A 6,258-nucleotide genomic window follows, 5' to 3' on the forward strand; every position below is an offset into this window, starting at 1 on the left:
AGGGATTCATTTTAGGGCAAAGGTGTGTGTGAACTAGTGCTGAAGTCCGAACATTAGAGTTTGGGGGATCTGCTTTAGAGTAGTTGGTAGTTTCAGATGAAAATATGGAAGAATTAAGAAAATGGTTTGGTGTTTTGAGAGAACACCCACCAAGGCCTTTGTCCAGCAAGGCCAACATCACAACTCAAAACACATGTGCACCAACTTTCCAGAAGGTTCTCCACTGAGTCCCTGTATAAAACACAATGCATCATCTCACAGATGAACCTACCTCTCATCATCTAGGGCTTCCAAGCAAGACTGATGTGTCCCATTGTTGAGATTGGTCCCTGGGATTCTGAGCCAGCACAATAAAAGCTAAAGGAAGAGAAATGGGAAGGTTTCAGCAATCCATTTAAATATTTTTTAAAACAATCTTATCCTTGGGAGGTGAAGAAAAAGAGAATCACAGATCAAGACTAGCTCATTCCAACAGTTAGTGGGACCATATATCAAAAAAACAATCTGGCTATAATAGTGAATGCCTATAATCCCAGCTACATGATTGGTGAGCGTAGAAGGTCATAGGTCTAAGACTAGCCTAAGCAAAAGCAGAAGAGACTGTGTCTCAAAAATTAACTAAACCAAAAAAGGATAAGGGTATGGCTCAAGTGGTAGAGTACTTGCTTGGGAAGTGTGAGGCCTGGAGTTCAAACCTCAGTAAAGAAAAACAAAAGAGAAAGCAAAGATCATTTACGGGCTGGGAAGGTGGCTCAGTGGTAGAGCACTTGCCTTGCATGCCTGAGGCCCTGGGTTCGATTCCTCAGCACCACATAAGCAGAAAAAATTTAAAAAGCCGGAAGTGGCACTGTGGCTCAAGTGGTAGAGTGCTAGCCTTGAGCTGAAGAGCTGAGGGACAGTGCCCAGGCCCAGAGTTCAGGCCCCACGACCAGACCCCACCCCCACCCCCCCAAAAAAAGAAAGAAAAGATCATTTACCTTTTTAAAGACATCTAGCATACTAAAATACCAACTGATACTAGAACCTGGAAGCATAAGATCTAGCTAAGATTTGCGCAGTCTCCTGCCCAAAGAAACTAAGAGGTCAAAGATGTGCAACAATTATCTTTGGGTGCAAGGTATTGGGAAAGTGCATTACAGCAATGAACAACCAATATATCTTCCATATTGTAGTATTGATACTGTACAGACATACTATACATACAGCTACTGTAGTATAGGTACCTTAAGTGATAAAAGACCTCCTCTTTTAATTCCATATCAACCAAGATATAAAAGTAACTTTTTCTCATTTGTTTCCGAAATAAACACAATCAGATATGCCTGAAGTGACTTTCATTTTTCCTGAAGCTTTGTGAGGTATAGGAAATAGTCACAATATAGTGGATAAAGCTCTTCCATAGTCTTTCTCCTGTTGGCAGTCACCTTTATTATTTAGAAAGTATTATCTAGGCAATGCTGAATCTCTGGAAAATTTCTCCAAAGTAGATATACCCCCAAAGGAAGAATATTTACCTGTCAGGCCCTACTTCCTCATTCCCTGAGTTCCACAATTTTCAGAAGCTATAGAGTATTACAGATAGGATGAAAAACAAAACATTTCTGAGAAAATACTCCAAGAGATCTCAGCAATAAGGCCTCTATTCCCAAAGCTCTAGGGATTATCTTGTGGTTCCTAATTAGTTATATTCTAGTTATTCCCTTTCTAGCTAGATATTGAATTCATAATTTTGTTGTTGTTTTCTCAAAAAGATTCCTACAAATTTGTAAGCTTCAAACTGTACAAAACTCATCTATTCTAACTAGATATTTCAAATCATTTACTAAATTGACTCTACTGTCTGAGAACTTTATCAGCCTCTTGGATATTAATTTTTAACATATTTGTTTTTTTAACATATTTATATATAATTAATTTTCATGTACCTGCCCCATGTTGATCAAAGTCAATGCCCATGTCCACCTCATTTCTGTGTCCTTGGAGCTCATAACATTCCCAAATGTTCAATCATTATTTTATTTTGTTTTTGTAGAGGTGTTTCTTATCCCAATAGATTTCTTTTACAATCATAATTTTATTTTAACATGCATTGACCCTGAGTGCCAGTGGCTCATGTCTATAATCCTAGATACTGAGAGATTGAGATCTGAGGATTACTGTTCAAAGCCAGCCACAGCAGAAAAGTCTAGGAGATGCTTATGTCTAATTAACCAGTAAAAAAAACAAAAGTGGAGTTGTGGCTCAAGGAATAATCAATATCCTTGAGCAGAAAATGTTAAGGGAGCCGGGCGCCTGTGGCTCAGGCCTATAATCCTAGCTACTCAGGAGGCTGAGATCCAAGGATCATGGATCAAAGCCAGCCCAGGCAGGAAAGTCCGTGAGATTCTTATATCCAATAAACTACTAGAAAACAGGAAATAGCGCTCACGTGGTAGATTGCTTGCCTTGAGCTGAAGAGCTCAGGTGGCAGCCTGAGTCTGACCATAAGCTGAGGTAGAGTTTCTAGTTCAGTTTTATCCATAAGTATCAATAGTTACGTATAGCTAATATTTTATTGGCTATCTGCTTCCTATATCTATTTATCTAGTTTTTTCGCAGCTTATATTGGGGACGGGCATGTTTAGTTATCATTCCTATAACAAAATGATTCACAGAAATGTTCTGAAGTTTGCTTTGCAAGGCCAGAAAATTCTTTCTGTGAAAAGTCCAGATAAAATATTTGTACCAATGTGACCTGATTTTAGGGAAACAAATACAAAAATAAAAATAACAAAATCCTCCTGGATTAAGGAGTTCCAAGTCTAAGAGGTTATTTACAATAGCAGAATATAAGAAAAAGGTAGAAGAAAAAGGACACTGAGTCAGGTCAAAGGATATGAAGAAAAGGATGGTAGAACAGCTCAGAGCAGGCACAGGCAACAGAAAATTGGGAGAAATTAGAAGGAAGATAGAAGAATACTAGGGAGGTTTGCAGGATTATAAAATGAAAGGAAGCAGATGGAAGACTCTGGAGTCAGGCCTCTGAAGATAAAAAGGTAGAAACGAGGAGAGGAGACATCAAATAAAATGGAAGGAAAAGATAAAAATAAGAAGAAACGCCTATGGATTATATATTACCAAGGGTGGGTACGCAAATTTATTTGTTTTGTGAATGTATTCTGAGACTCATTTAGTTCTTTTACCATTTTAATTTAGAATTTCTTTAAATAGATCCAAGGCAGGATCATTAACTGGGAGTTTTTCTAAGTCAAAAACAAAACAAAATTACTGCAAATGAGTAGGAGTTATTATAACTTTAATCTGAAAGACCTGCGCCCTGTTCCCAAACCCTGACCCAACAGCCCATGAAACGTTTTAATGACAGGATTTCCAGAAAGGAAAAAAAAAAAAAATTGGCCTAAATACAATCACCAGGCAAACCAAAGTATGGGGGAAATCACAACACTGCTTTCAAATCCAAGTCTTTCTTTACAATATAAAATTATATGCCATGGCCATGGTTCAGATAACTATAAAAACAAGGGAACAACTTTACAAAACAGCACAGGAAATTTTAGAAAGAAGTGGAATGAGGGTAACAGTTACGAGAACCAAAATGAAGTTACTTTTGTCAAACCTGCACATCAATAAGCACACAGGCTAAAAACAAGAACTATCACAAAGGCCTCTGCTACAACTACGACCTGGCACAACCACCACAACCTTACACACAGTACTTCAAGGATATGTGTCCAACCACTGCCCATCCAGCCTTTAACTGATGCCACCTTTGTCATTGATGCCTATAGGGAATTACTGTCCTAAAAGAGCTATGTAAACCTCTTTATCTTGCCTATTGAAACTTTCCCTCCTCTAAGCTCTTTGAACATGCCCATCATTTCCACACATGGGATTGATGACATGGGAGTGTCATATCTTTCTCAAGGCAATGGGTCCTGTTTAATTCCAAATGGGTATCACTCTTGATTTTTTTTCATATAACTTTATTGTTATTAAGGTATTGTGCAGAGGGGTTACCATTTCATAAGTCAAGTATTGAGTACATTTCTTTTTGTGGGGTATTGTCACCCCTTCCTTTGCTTTCCCTCAGTTTCCCCCTCTCATCCCTGCCCACAAGTTACATAGGTCATTTTCCACATTGTGTATATTGAATAGCACAAATGCATTTATTCCCCCTTCTTCTCTCTCACTCTGTGTGCCCCTACTTTACACACCCTAAAACAAAAGCCCAGAGCAAAAATGAACACTACTACCACCAACCACAATAACAACTCCCCCCCAAAAAACATATTTCCATTTCCTGGAGTTTGTTTCAATAAACAGTATTTTAAAAGTTCAGAGAAGTCACACCTTTGTGCTCTTCCCCTAAGAGTATTCTCCTTCAGTCTGTTTGGGTATGAATGCCTACAGTCCTGTTTAAGTTATTATGTTCAGTTACATTTTAAATCTAGCTTCTACATATGAGAGAACACATGCCCCATTTCATTTCTCTGAGCTTGGCTTACCTGACTTAGCATGACTTGTTGTAGGCCCCACCCATTTCCCCGCAAATCACATACTCTTTCTAATAGATGAGTAAAATACTATTGTGTATATGATCCACTCATCTATTGTAGGGCACCTGGGATGTTTCCATAACTTGGTTATTGTGAATAGTGCAGCAATGAACATGGATATGCAGGTGTCTTTATGGATCCTGACTTGTAATGATCTGTGTAGATGCCCTAGAGTGTTAAGGGAAGTTCTATGTTTAGTTTTTTTTTTTTTTAAGAAACTCCAAAAACAATATTGAACACTTCATGAATTTGTGTGTCATCCTTACACAGGGCCATGCTAATCTTCTCGGTATCATTCCAATTCTAGTGTATGTGCTGCTGAAGTGAGCAATCCATTAGTCTTTAGAGACTATATTTATTAGATTGATGGTAGGGGGAAAAAAGACAAACTGAAGTTTGATTATATCTTCTTACAAAACTCATCAAGTTTCAAAAGTGTAAGAGATCTGAGCCCAGTATAACTTGGAGCCTTGGAGACTCATTTTAAACCATGGAAAAACACTATAGTCATTGAAGCATAATTGCATATCCCTAGCTACATATGCACTGCAAATGTGCAAAACTACCTTCAATAATCACTAAAATGGTCTAAGTTATAGAAACCCATTGACAATGACAATGACCAAGAGGTGTGGAGTTTATGGAAAACTAAGCATTAGCCTTAACAGCAAAGACTTCTTTTGTTTGATATCTGTGTGAAGTTCTGTGACTGGGAGATGTTTATGTTCAAATGAAAGGAACTGTAAACAAACCATCCTTTAGTAAACATTTCTCCAGAAAAAAAAAAAAAGAGTTAATTGTTTGAAATAGAAGAAGGCAGTGGTAAAATGAAGTTAATGCCTTTGGCTCATTATGTTATAAAAATTACCTGGATGTTCTTTAACACTGCTCTAAGAAATCAGTTAATCTGACTTACAAGATGCTATATAATTCTTACAAAGCCATCTGGGCAGTTGAATCTTTAGTAAGGTTGATTGGCTAAGGGGAACAGATACCTTCTAGACTGACAGCCATCTCAACAAATATAGAACAGTTGATTTAATTTAATTTAATTTAACCAATAGATTTATTTCTACTTTGCCTTCATCTAGAAAGGATTTGAGGATTTAGCTACCATAAAGATCTGAAGGTGCAGCTACTCAGCAAGCCTCAGATTAATATCTACAACATATAACATGTCCAGATAGTTTTCAATTATCAATACATTAATCTAAGCTTGGAAAGGGCTTTTAAACTGCAGTGAAATATCAACTAGCTTCAAGCCTCCAGTTTTAGAAAGCTATTTTGTTATTTGGAAGCCTGCACAATAAACCTATTATTTCAGAAAAGAAAGGCAACCTGCTGGTGTTGCTTTGTACATCTTATCACCTCATCATTCCTCAGCCTATTCAGATCCTGTGTGTATGTGTGTGTGTGTGTGTGTGTGTGTGTGTGTGTGTACACACGCATGTGCACACTTGAGTCCTATACTCAGTGCAGGATTTTTTTTTAAAAGACATTCATCAGTTAGCTACCTGAAAACAAAACAGAAAATCTACTATTACAATGAAGTTGAGTTTTATTCAGCATGCTTCAGATCTAATATTTAAGAAAATTTGAAGCAGACCGTCTTTGTGACAATTTCTTATACTCCATTGTTGTAATTACAGCCCATTTAACTGAGATTTTTCTGTAAAGTCTTGCAATGAGAAGGGAGTACAAC

General features: G+C 37.4%; 1 non-coding gene across 1 annotated transcript; it reads right to left on the minus strand.

Moving 5' to 3' along the window:
- Positions 1 to 4,781: 4,781 nt before the first annotated feature.
- Positions 4,782 to 4,887, minus strand: LOC122119327. The gene has a single exon (XR_006149535.1). It is a non-coding gene; the product is annotated as a U6 spliceosomal RNA (small nuclear RNA).
- Between the last annotated feature and the right edge of the window lie 1,371 nt (positions 4,888 to 6,258).

This window comes from Dipodomys spectabilis, unplaced genomic scaffold (genome assembly GCF_019054845.1).
Source record: "Dipodomys spectabilis isolate Male_0828 unplaced genomic scaffold, ASM1905484v1 ptg000163l, whole genome shotgun sequence".
In the NCBI taxonomy this organism is placed as follows: Eukaryota; Metazoa; Chordata; class Mammalia; order Rodentia; family Heteromyidae; genus Dipodomys; species Dipodomys spectabilis.